Below are 13,740 nucleotides of genomic sequence, written 5' to 3' on the forward strand. Positions count from 1 at the left end.
CCCGGGGGGGTGTCCTTAGTCTGCCTGTAAAGTGATGCATTTTTCCCGTGTTTAGAACAGTCTGAGAGCAAAATGACGTTTCTAAAGGAAAAAAAAAGTAATTTAAAACTACTTGTGGCTATTAATGAATTGCCGGTCTCAGCAATATAGATAAAAAATGGCATGGGGTCCCCCCAGTCCATTACTAGGCCCTTTGGGTCTGGTATGAATATTAACGGGAACCCCGCACCCAAAAATTAAAAGAAAAAATTGTGTGGGGTCCATCCAAGTCCATACCAGGCCCTTCAGGTCTGGTATGGATTTTAAGGGGAACCCTGCGCCAAATTAAAAAAAAATCACTTTAAGCATCATTAAAATCACTGCTCCCTAAAAAACGTCCATTTTTTAAAACTTTTTTTTGCATTGATCCTTGTCCCCTGGGGCAGGACCCGGGTCCCCAAACACTTTTTATAACAATAACTTGCATATAAGCCTTTAGAATGAGCACTTTTGGCTTTTCATGTTAATGTCCCATAGACTTTAACGGTGTTCCGCGGCTTTCGAATTTGCCGCAAACACCGCACAATGTTCGCTGTTCGGCAAACACCCGATGTTCAAGTTGAACTTACATATGATTCGAACATCTGGCTCATCCCTACTCCTGAACAATTCCTCTATGAGGAGGACAGACGATCGCTCTTCAGGACACTAGTCATTGTCCCCTTTCTAATGCACCCAGTAGCTGACTTTCCTAGCACAGAGGGGTAGCCTACAAATGCACAGGCCCCTAGATCTTTGGTCTGTACTCACAGGAGCCACATCCCGATCCTCTCAGGCATAGCTCTCCCTCAGTCAACTCTTCAGAACACATGGGTCAGCTCTCCAGCTCCCAGACCTTCAGCCTGAGGCCACATGGCGGCAGAGGAGGACAGAGCACCCCCACCTCAGCTGGACTCTCCAGGCAAAGACCATTTCCCGTGTCTCCTCACTGATTATAAATACCCCTTCCCAGCATGCATAGGGCTCTATGCCTGCAATTGGCTAGGATGGTATCCTATTCATGTGACTGATCTGCATACAGTGGGGCAAAAAAGTATTTAGTCACCACCAATTGTACAAGTTCTCCCACTTAAAAAGATGAGAGGCCTGTAATTGTCATCATAGGTTGCCACTCAGTCACCGAATTAAATTCAAGATACTAACTATAACTTACAAAGCCATCCACAACCTGGCCCCCAGCTACATCTCTAACCTAGTCACAAAATACCAACCTAATCGTTCTCTTTGCTCCTCCCAAGACCTCCTGCTCTCAAACTCCCTTGTCACCTAATCCCATGCTCGCCTTCAGGACTTCTCCAGAGCCTCCCCCATCCTCTGGAATGCTCTACCCCAATCTGTCCGATTTTCTCCTACTTTATCCACTTTCAGACGATCCCTGAAAACTCATCTCTTCAGAGAAGCCTATCTGGCCCCCACCTAACAACTGTACATTTATCTTCTCAATCAGCACATCACCCACAGTTATTACCTCTTGTATCTCTTGACCTTCCCTCTTAGATTGTAAGCTCTAAGGAGCAGGGCCCTCTGATTCCTACTGTATCAAATTGTATTGTATTTGTACTGTCTACCCTCAAGTTGTAAAGCGCTACGTAAACTGTTGGCGCTATATAAATCCTGTATAATAATAATAATAATCATAGGTAGACCTCAACTATGAGAGACAAAATGTGGAAACAAATCCAATCACATTGTCTGATTTTTGAAAGAATTTATTTGTAAATTATGGTGGAAAATAAGTATTTGGTCTCCTACAAACAAGCGAGATTTCTGGCTCTCACAGACCTGTATCTTCTTCTATAAGAGGCTCCTCTGTCCTCCACTCATTACCTGCATTAATGGCACCTGTTGGAACTTGTTATCAGTATAAAAGACACCTGTCCACAACCTCAGTCAGTCACACTCCAAACTCCACTATGGTGAAGACCAAAGAGCTGTCGAAGGACACCAGAAACAAAATTGTAGACCTGCACCAGGCTGGGAAGACTGAATCTGCAATAGGCAAGCAGCTTGGTGTAAAGAAATCAACTGTGGGAGCAATAATTAGAAAATGGAAGACATACAAGACCACTGATAATCTCCCTCCATCTGGGGCTCCACGCAAGATCTCACCCCGTGGGGTCAAAATGATCACAAGAACGGTGAGCAAAAATCCTAGAACCACACAGGGGGACCTAGTGAATGACCTGCAGAGAGCTGGGACCAATGTAACAAAGGCTACCATCAGTAACACACTACGCCGCCAGGGACTCAGATCCTGCAGTGCCAGACGTGTCCCCCTGCTTAAGCCAGTACATGTCCGGGCCCGTCTGAGGTTTGCTAGAGAGCATTTGGATGATCCAGAAGAGGATTGGGAGAATGTCATATGGTCAGATGAAACCAAAGTAGAACTGTTTGGTAGAAACACAACTCGTTGTGTTTGGAGGAGAGAGAATGCTGAGTTGCAACCAAAGAACACCATACCTACTGTGAAGCATGGGGGTGGCAACATCATGCTTTGGGGCTGTTTCTCTGCAAAGGGAACAGGACGACTGATCCGTGTACATGAAAGAATGAATGGGGCCATGTATGAGATCATCAGCAAGGGCATTGAAGATGAAACGTGGTTGGGTCTTTCAGCATGACAATGATCCCAAACACCCCCCCCGGGCAACAAAGGAGTGGCTTCATAAGCATTTCAAGGTCCTGGAGTGGCCTAGCCTAGATCACAAGTGGATCACTAGTGGCCTAGTCTCCAGATCTCAACCCCATAGAAAACCTTTGGAGGGAGTTGAAAGTCCGTGTTGCCCAGCGACAGCCCCAAAACATCACTGCTCTACAGGGGATCTGCATGGCGGAATGGACCAACATACCAGCAACAGTGTGTGACAACCTTGTGAAGACTTACAGAAAACGTCTGACCTCTGTCATTGCCAACAAAGGAGATATAACAAAGTATTGAGATGAGCTTTTCATATTCACCAAATACTTATTTTCCACCATAATTTGCAAATAAACTGTTTCAAAAATCAGACAATGTGATTGGATTTGTTTCCACATTTTGTCTCTCATAGTTGAGGTCTACCTATGATGACAATTACAGGCCTCTCTCATCTTTTTAAGTGGGAGAACTTGCCGGATACAGATAAGTCACTGCGAGATCCGGTAACATTCCCTGGCTGCACCAATTCAGTCTCCCTGTTAGGCAGGAAACTATATTTTACTTTATCTTCCTGTTAAGCAGGAGACCACACGATGCCAACTATACACATCCTAGTAACCTACCTAGGAGGGTGCTACAATAGCATGTGCATTTGCCCTATAAAAGGTCTGAATGGAATGTCAAGATCACCCCTCCCCCACTGCTGACTTTAATGGGGTTTGATACAAAGTTTGCAAACTTTGAACTTCAAACAAAATTCACATAACAGTACCCAAACCAAATCTGGGCAGTTCTGCTCATCCCCAGTTGGCAGGCTGGTTGGTGGCCCCAGGGCTGGAGCCCAAGTCTAGTGGGCTTGGGCCTTCCACAGGCTGTGTGCCTGGAAGTGTCCTGAAGATGGCCGTTTGAGATCTGATGATTTAAATCTGATGATCGAATGTTCTCAAAAAATTTGACATTTGAAAATGTTATATTTGATCAGCATTTTCAGCCAATCAGCTGTGGTGCTGATCAGTGTATTCGGACAGTGGAGGAGACCCCCCCGTCAGAATATAACGGCACACCGGGTGATTTCATCCATACAAGTGAGGAGGGTGAAGCGAGGTGGAGAATTCTTTGAGGTTTTTCTCCATAAGTTGTATGGCCGGCTTAATTGTACTGCATCAGCCTGGGGAGAAGATTTTCCAGGAGGACCCAATGCCAAGTCCAAGGCTCTTCTAAGTGGAAGTCACTATACAGATCGAGGTCAGGAAAGTCCCTGGTTTCCCGTACATGCGTAGGCCGAGATCTCCTGGTTTATATAGATACTATTTGAAGAAGGTAGACATAAACTATATACTGTATATCCTTATTGGAGAGATGACCCCAGTGTCAGGGTAGGAAGTGATGGGAAACCTTTAGAACAATGAAGACCAAACCCCATATTTTCTGTATAGGTTTCACAGGGATAGTAAGTGAGGAAAAATCTCCCCAATGGTCACAATGGAGTCAGAGAAAACACCCAACAATTGCCCACTTTATCCAAACCTGAAAGAAAACAATTTTGGCCAGAGTCACCCCCTGTGCAATGTACCCTCACATGTACAACCACCTGGGGAGTATACACACGGGACCCCATGGAAAGTTATAGCTCCCGGCTACATTCTGTAATAGTTCACAGCACATGTGGCCTCCATTTCCAGGCTTGTATAACCTTTCCAGAGAAAACACGGCATGTGTTCAATTAATGTTCTGGCATTGCCGGTGTGCTGGCCTTGGGTCAGACAGAGTGTGTAATAAAATGGCAGTGAGTGAGCGCCCATCCCCCACCCACCTCATAGAGGCTATATTATTATTTGTACATTGGAAAGTCTTAGCAGACATGTTATAGTGAGGTGGACCTAAATAAATCCAGAGACCACCTCTAAACCTGTACAGAGCTCTGCAAATATATACAGTATATATTCAGCGTATATACATGTCTCACGTCCATCACACATTTAGAAAATAAGAAGTGCATTCCTCACCTTAGCGTAGTGGGCGGAGCCATGAAAACTGCTGGGTCATCATTGCATATAGAACTCGTGGTACAGCATAGAGCAACGTATTCCAAACTGCTTACAGACCATTATCAGTGCTGATTATGGAAACCATAGAGGAATTCCGGGGTCTCCTCTATCATTTAACACCCCCAACTAGATATTCCCTGTAAACAGCAAATCTTCACTAACTGACTAGAGATCCAAGGCTTCTGCATGTCTTACTTCCATCACCAATCCCGTTCAGCTCTGTTGTGGACCTATTATCAGAAGAAGAAGCTTTGCTGTTTTCCAGGGAATATCTAGAGGGTTGACCCTAACCCAAACCCTTGAGGGTTGACCCCCTAACCCTAGAGGGTAGACCCCCCTTACCCTAGAGAGTAGACCCCACTAACCCTAGAGGGTAGACCCCACTAACCCTAGAGAGTAGACCCCACTAACCCTGGAGAGTAGACCCCACTAACCCTAGAGGGTAGAGCTCCTAACCCTAGAGAGTAGATCCCACTAACCCTAACCCTAGAGGGTAGACCCCCCTAATCCTAGAGAGTAGACCCCACTAACCCTAACCTTAGAGGGTAGACCCCCCTAATCCTAGAGCAGCCATTCTCAACCAGGGTTCCGTGGAACCCTGGGGTTCCTCCAGAGGTTGCTAGGGGTTCCTTGAGCTGTGGCTGATGAACCACCTGTTTGATGGTGCCTACAGAGTTCAAGGTTCAACATCACTTAGCAAAGCCAGAAGCATGACACCAAATATCTTTTTAGCTGTCTTTAAGGGTGGCATTCTGAGCACCACTTTAAGGGGAACACTCTTCCTATTGGCCACCAGTATAAGGAGCATTGTTCCTATTGACCCCTAATGAATTGGTTTCAGTAACGGTTCCTCAAGACCTGAAAAATATTTTTGGGGTTCCTCGAGGGTTAAAAGGTTGAGAAAGCCTGCCCTAGAGGGTTGACCCCCTAACCCCAGAGGGTTGACCCCCTAACCCGTACCCTGGAAATCTATCATTTTCATGAAATGTCTCATAAGAATTTGCAGTTCACTTCCCATCCATTGGCTGACCCCGGACTCTGACCCATGAAAGCCCCCCATTTGAACCCTCACAATGTGTTGGCATTATTACCAGGATTACTGAGACACAAAAAATGTTTTTAGCTTGTCAGTCATACTATGATAAACCCCAATGTGGGAAATGGGATTTATTGAATCTCAGATTATATTTCATTTCTTGGTATTAAAGTTCCATTCCTGTGGCTGGTCAGCGTCTGCCGCCGCCTCTGATTAACAGACGATCGTATTAAAGGAGAAAACACAAAAATCAGATCCTATGTTCCTCCCCCGCCATCTGTAAACATTCCATTTCCATATCTACACCCAAATCCTCCCAATCCAAGATTCCTCGTCTACATATCTGTGTGTAATCTTCTGCAACACCCAACTGAAGAGCGACCTGAATACAAGTCACAATGTGCTATCACATTATTATTATTAGAGGGATTACTTCACAGCAGTCAGTTTGTAGAATAAAAAGTAAAACGTTTGCATTTCTTCCACATAGAATTATACCGGAACATTGAAAACGCACCGGAATGGAGTGAGGTATGAACACAAAAACCTTTCTGAATCGCATCTTCTTCCTTTTGGGATAAAGGTTTTACATCAATAATTAAAAGCTGATCATTGTAAGCATCCCTGTCAGTGGGAAATGGTTTGTCTGAACCCTCTAACTACTACATCTACAGGACAGCTTGTTCTGTTCAAAATCAACAGATTTGCTGGCAGGATCACCAAATGAAAAGAAAGCCTAAGGCCGGGTTCACACTGTAAGCCACTGCGAATCGCACAGGAGCGCTGTGCGTCCCTGTTCCCCGTCTCAGGGATGATTCAGGGCGGATTCTGAATTCGGCGGAGCCAAAGACGCTCATCGTTTCTGTGCAGCTCCATAGGGATCTCCATAGGGAGTCACATTCTCCTGCTATGCGAATCGGATGCGGAGAAACCCTCATAGGTGTGATCCCGACCTAAAGAGGAAAAATGAACGCAGCCGCCACATCTAAGAATTGATCAGCTGCAATATGATAAGTTTGGGGTTTAATACAACTTCACATAGAAGAGTTATTTACAAGTACAGACAGTAGGGGGCAGCAGATCCCTACACACAAAGGAGGCGTCACCTCCTCAGCAGGAAAAGCCTGTGATTGGCTGGCCGAGCCCTTCTGAATGTATAGAAAAATACTTGGAGGGGACTGGAGCAGCTGTGCATGGCAACCAATCAGCTTCTAGTTTTCATTCTCACAGCTTTACTGAACAAGCTGAAGCTAGAAGCTGATTGGTTACTCTACAGATTTCCCCCAAAGGAGAAGATTGTGTAAAAATAATGGATTTGAGCTAGGATAGTGTCAGGGTCAAAGGTTATGGTTGGGGTCAAAGGTCAGGGTCAGTGTGTGGGTGGGATGCACTATGGATTCTGGACCATACCACCAACAATATACACATAGGAGGCACCGCCATGAATTCTTTATATTAGTTTGTGTCAGTTTTCCTTTGATAAAAAAAAGTCAGAAAATTGTGTTTAGACATTTGGATGTTTCACCTTCTGTCTTTAAAGGGTTAATGGGGTTTTCTGAAGTGTAATTGTTGGACTGTCTGTGTCACCACCATGAAACGCTAAAAAAATATTGACGAGAAATGAAAACCCCTTCATAATTAACCCTTTCCTGGGTCTGGCAGACATGGACAATGGAGAACATTGGTGTCACTGCCGACTCTTCTATTGTGTTCCTGGCAGACATGGACAATGGAGAACATTGGTGTCACTGCCGACTCTTCTATTGCGTTCCTGGCAGACATGGACAATGGAGAACATTGGTGTCACTGCCGACTCTTCTATTGCGTTCCTGGCAGACATGGACAATGGAGAACATTGGTGTCACTGTCGACTCTTCTATTGCGTTCCTGGCAGACATGGACAATGGGGAACATTGGTGTCACTGCCGACTCTTCTATTGCGTTCCTGGCAGACATGGACAATGGGGAACATTGGTGTCACTGCCGACTCTTCTATTGCGTTCCTGGCAGACATGGACAATGGAGAACATTGGTGTCACTGCCGACTCTTCTATTGCGTTCCTGGCAGACATGAACAATGGAGAACATTGGTGTCACTGCCGACTCTTCTATTGCGTTCCTGGCAGACATGGACAATGGAGAACATTGGTGTCACTGCCGACTCTTCTATTGCGTTCCTGGCAGACATGAACAATGGAGAACATTGGTGTCACTGCCGACTCTTCTATTGCGTTCCTGGCAGACATGGACAATGGGGAACATTGGTGTCACTGCCGACTCTTCTATTGCGTTCCTGGCAGACATGGACAATGGGGAACATTGGTGTCACTGCCGACTCTTCTATTGCGTTCCTGGCAGACATGGACAATGGAGAACATTGGTGTCACTGCCGACTCTTCTATTGCGTTCCTGGCAGACATGAACAATGGAGAACATTGGTGTCACTGCCGACTCTTCTATTGCGTTCCTGGCAGACATGGACAATGGGGAACATTGGTGTCACTGCCGACTCTTCTATTGCGTTCCTGGCAGACATGGACACTGGGGAACATTGGTGTCACTGCCGACTCTTCTATTGCGTTCCTGGCAGACATGGACAATGGGGAACATTGGTGTCACTGCCGACTCTTCTATTGCGTTCCTGGCAGACATGGACAATGGAGAACATTGGTGTCACTGCCGACTCTTCTATTGCGTTCCTGGCAGACATGGACAATGGGGAACATTGGTGTCACTGCTGACTCTTCTGTTGCGTTCCTGGCAGACATGGACAATGGGGAACATTGGTGTCACTGCCGACTCTTCTATTGCGTTCCTGGCAGACATGGACAATGGGGAACATTGGTGTCTCTGCCGGCTCTTCCATTCTATGCCTGGGTATATCTCACAAGGATTACCCAACTGTCATCTAACGTTTGATCTGCAAAGCTCATGGCCTCCGGGAGATGACAAACCATCTAGTGACCCTCATTTCTATCATGGAATGTCAGATGAGGAGATTAGAGGCTGAGCCGGGATCTGCTGTACATTAAGTGTGTCAGAATGAATCATTTCTTCGTTATATATTACATGGTGTCACACCCAACTCTGAATATAGGAATGAGTCCTTGGGGGGACACAAAACCGAGCCTGATTGGGTGGGGAATGAATGCAGCGAAATACCTGCCAATTCCTCCAGCCAAACTTATTTTCCCTACAAGTGATAACTGGTTGGGAGGCTCCTCTGTGCTTTACTCCCTCCCGTACGTCTATTCTGTGCCTGGCAAAGAGCAGCAGTTCAACCCTGCGTCCACCACAGCTGTATATACATCCCCTGAAAGAATATCCCTGTGACCCTTTCCTGTCCACCTTCTACAGACCATGACTGAACCCCACAATATACATCTCGAACATTATAATCACCTTGACCCTTCCTGTCCACCTTCAACAGACCATGACTGAACCCCAATGTCCATCACTCCACAATATACATCTCTTACATTAATAATACAATGACCCTTCCTGCCCACCTTCTACAGACCATGACTGTACCCCAATGTCCATCGCCACACAATATACATCTCTTACAATAATATCACTATGACCCTTTCCTGTCTACCTTCTACTGAACCCCAATGTCCATCACTCAACAATATACATCTATTACATTAATAATACAATGGCCCTTCCTGCCCACCTTCTACAGACCATGACTGAACACCAATGTCCATCACTCCACAATATACATCTCTTACATTAATATGACTATGGCCCTTTCCTGTCCATCTTCTACAGAACATGACTGTACCCCAATGTCCATCGGCACACAATATACATCTCTTACATTATCACCATGACCCTTCCTGTCCACCTTCAACAGACCATGACTGAACGAACCCCAATGTCCATCACTCCACAATGTACATCTCTTACATTAATAACACTATGACCCTTCTTGTCCACCTTCTACAGAACATTACTGAACCCCAATGTCCATCACCCCACAAGATACATCTCTTACATTATTAACACTATGACCCTTTCCTGTCCATCTTCTACAGAACATGACTGAACCCCAATGTCCATCACCCCACAAGATACATCTCTTACATTATTAACACTATGACCCTTTCCTGTCCATCTTCTACAGATCATAACTGAACCCCATGTCCATCTCCTCACAATATACATCTCTTACATTAATATCACTATGAATCTTTCCTGTTCATCTTCTACAGATCATGACTGAACCCCATGTCCATCACTCCACAATATACATCTCTGGCATTAATATCACTATGAACCTTCCCCTGTCCACCTTCTACAGATCATGACTGAATCCCAATATCCATCACTCCACAATATACATCTCTTACATTATTATCACCGTGACCCTTTCCTGTCCACCTTCTACAGATCATGACTGAACCCCAATATCCATCACCCCACAATATACATCTCTTACATTATTATCACCATGACCCTTTCCTGTCCACCTTCTACAGACCATGACTGAACCCCAATGTCCATCAGCCCACAATACATCTCTTACATTATTATCACCATGACCCTTTCCTGTCCACCTTCTACAGACCATGACTGAACCCCAATGTCCATCACCCCACGATATACATCTCTTACATTAATATCACTATGACCCTTTCCTGTCCACTTTCTACAGAACATGACTGAACCCCAACGTCCATCACCCCACAATATACATCTCTGGCATTAATATCACTATGACCCTTTCCTGTCCACCTTCTACAGACCATGACTGAACCCCAATGTCCATCACCCCACAATACATCTCTTACATTATTATCACCATGACCCTTTCCTGTCCACCTTCTACAGACCATGACTGAACCCCAATGTCCATCACCCCACGATATACATCTCTTACATTAATATCACTATGACCCTTTCCTGTCCACTTTCTACAGAACATGACTGAACCCCAACGTCCATCACCCCACAATATACATCTCTGGCATTAATATCACTATGACCCTTTCCTGTCCACCTTCTACAGACCATGACTGAACCCCAATGTCCATCACCCCACAATACATCTCTTACATTATTATCACCATGACCCTTTCCTGTCCACCTTCTACAGACCATGACTGAACCCCAATGTCCATCACCCCACGATATACATCTCTTACATTAATATCACTATGACCCTTTCCTGTCCACTTTCTACAGAACATGACTGAACCCCAACGTCCATCACCCCACAATATACATCTCTGGCATTAATATCACTATGACCCTTTCCTGTCCACTTTCTACAGAACATGACTGAACCCCAACGTCCATCACCCCACAATATACATCTCTGGCATTAATATCACTATGACCCTTCCTGTCCACCTTCTACAGACCATGACTGAACCCCAATGTCCATCACCCCACAATATAGATCTCTTACATTAATATCACTATGACCCTTTCCTGTCCACCTTCTACAGAACATGACTGAACCCCATGTCCATCACCCCACAATATACATCTCCTTCATTAATATCACTATGACTAGGGATGAGCTGAACACCCCCCGGTTCGATTCGCAGCAGAACTTCCGAATATGCAAAAAATTTGTTCGAACACACGAACACCGTTAAAGTCTATGGGACACGAACGTGAAAAATCAAAAGTGCTCATTTTAAAGGCTTATATGCAAGTTATTGTCATAAAAAGTGTTTGGGGATCCGGGTCCTACCCCAGGGGACATGGATCAATGCAAAAAAAAGTTTTAAAAACTGCAGTTTTTTCGGGAGCAGTGATTTTAATAATGCTTAAAGTGAAACAATGAAAGTGAAATATTCCTTTAAATATCGCACCTGGGGGGTGTCTATAGTATGCCTGTAAAGTGGCGCGTGTTTCCTGTGTTTAGAACAGTCCCTGCACAAAATGACATTTCTAAAGGAAAAAAGTAATTTAAAACTGCTTGCGGCTATAATGTATTGTCGGGTCTCGGCAATATAGATAAAAATCATTGAGAAAAATTGCATGGGTCCCAGCCCCCACTTGCCCATTACCAGGCTCTTTGGGCCTGGTATGGATATTAAGGGCAACCCCGCACCCACATTTTAAAAAAAAAATTGCGTGGGGGGGCCCCCAGGCACTATATTCTCTGAAAAGAAGTGTATACTGTATACTATACGGCCTGCCCTATACTCTGCAGAAAATTGGGCCTTAGGTGTTGGTGGTACCAGAACACTGTAACCCCTCACCATTACTCTTGGTGGGCGCAGAAACGGGCCCTGCTGTTAAATATTATTTCAAAAATTGTAATTACATGTCCGTGTTAAACAGGGGCAGAAAAATTTGGCCTTGGGTGGTGGTGCTACAACACTGTAACCCCTCACAGTTACTCTTGGTGGGCGCAAGAACAGGCCCTGCAGTGAAATATTAGATCAAAAATTGTAATTACAATACAGTGCAGCCGTAGTTCAGTTGCTACTACTTTCCTGGTGGTGTACACAGTACACAATACAGTGCAGCCGTAGTGCAGTTGCTACTACTTTCCTGGTGGTGTACAATACACAATACAGTGCAGCCGTAGTTCAGTTGCTACTACTTTTCTGGTGGTGTACACAGTACACAATACAGTGCAGCCGTAGTGCAGTTGCTACTACTTTCCTGGTGGTGTACAATACACAATACAGTGCAGCCGTAGTTCAGTTGCTACTACTTTTCTGGTGGTGTACACAATACACAATACAGTGCAGCCGTAGTTCAGTTGCTACTACTTTTCTGGTGGTGTAAACAGTACACAATACAGTGCAGCCGTAGTTCAGTTGCTACTACTTTTCTGGTGGTGTACACATTACACAATACAGTGCAGCCGTAGTGCAGTTGCTACTACTTTCCTGGTGGTGTACAATACACAATACAGTGCAGCCGTAGTTCAGTTGCTACTACTTTTCTGGTGGTGTACACAGTACACAATACAGTGCAGCCGTAGTTCAGTTGCTACTACTTTCCTGGTGGTGTACACAGTACACAATACAGTGCAGCCGTAGTGCAGTTGCTACTACTTTCCTGGTGGTGTACACTACACAATACAGTGCAGCCGTAGTTCAGTTGCTACTACTTTTCTGGTGGTGTACACAATGCACAATACAGTGCAGCCGTAGTTCAGTTGCTACTACTTTTCTGGTGGTGTACACAGTAGACAATACAGTGCAGCCGTAGTTCAGTTGCTACTACTTTTCTGGTGGTGTACACAGTACACAATACAGTGCAGCCGTAGTGCAGTTGCTACTACTTTCCTGGTGGTGTACAATACACAATACAGTGCAGCCGTAGTTCAGTTGCTACTACTTTCCTGGTGGTGTACACAGTACACAATACAGTGCAGCCGTAGTGCAGTTGCTACTACTTTCCTGGTGGTGTACAATACACAATACAGTGCAGCCGTAGTTCAGTTACTACTACTTTCCTGGTGGTGTACACAGTACACTATACAGTGCAGTGTGGTGTTGCAAAACAAAATATACATCATGTCCGGAAGGCCACCAAGGAGAGGCAGACGCTCACAGGCCACTAAAAGAGGGCAAGCAGGCTCTGTGTCTACAGTCCACAGTGCTGGTCGTGGACATAGTGCATCCTCAGCACGTGGCCGTGGGGCACGCTTGTCCTTTTTTTCTGCTGCTGGCCGAGTTATTGAGCCACAACATGCAGAAGAGTTGGTGGAATGGATAACAAAGCCGTCCTCATCCTCCTCATCCTCTGTCACCCAGGCTCAGAGTAGTTTTCTTTCCTATGGAGCTGCCAAAGCGGCCTATTCCACCGGCTCCATGTCCACAGTCACTCCTTCCGTATCCCCACCATCATGCAAGGAGGAGTTCCCAGAACTATTCGACCACAGTGTCGGTTACATGCTGCTGGAGGATGTGCAGCGATTTGAAGGCTCCGATGTTGGTTCCCACTTCCCAGGTTGAGAAAGGGAGTAACGTGAGCTTAGAGAGAGGGGGTGCCCAAGAAGG

This window comes from Aquarana catesbeiana, linkage group LG01 (assembly GCF_042186555.1).
Source record: "Aquarana catesbeiana isolate 2022-GZ linkage group LG01, ASM4218655v1, whole genome shotgun sequence".
NCBI classification, from domain to species: Eukaryota; Metazoa; Chordata; class Amphibia; order Anura; family Ranidae; genus Aquarana; species Aquarana catesbeiana.